A 444-nucleotide genomic window follows, 5' to 3' on the forward strand; every position below is an offset into this window, starting at 1 on the left:
GACCGAAGGAGCGAGGTGAAACTAGATAAAATTTTAGTTTTATTTGTCTTTAATTTTTTTTTTTTTTACCAAAGATAGGAGACTCGAACTCACAATCTCTTAATTGAGTATGGGGAGACTATGCCATTTGAACTATTACTCATTGGCATTTGTCTTTAATTTTTTATATGTAAATCATATATAATTATTATTTCTTTCTTACTTGGCTATCAAATAAAATAAATTCTAACAACATGGAGAGAGAGAGAGAAACTATAGACGCGCTGAATTGAGTAGATAAATTTGAGTTTATTTTTCCTTTATGTTTTCTGTATATTTATACATATCTCTAATATAATTAACTTGTGGTGAGTAGAGAATTAAAAAGGGGAATGAAAATATTAAGAATAAGAGTGAAAAATTGTGTGGCTAAAATTTATTTTTAGAAGATAGTTATTAAAAATA

This window comes from Arachis ipaensis, chromosome B07 (genome assembly GCF_000816755.2).
Source record: "Arachis ipaensis cultivar K30076 chromosome B07, Araip1.1, whole genome shotgun sequence".
NCBI classification, from domain to species: domain Eukaryota; kingdom Viridiplantae; phylum Streptophyta; class Magnoliopsida; order Fabales; family Fabaceae; genus Arachis; species Arachis ipaensis.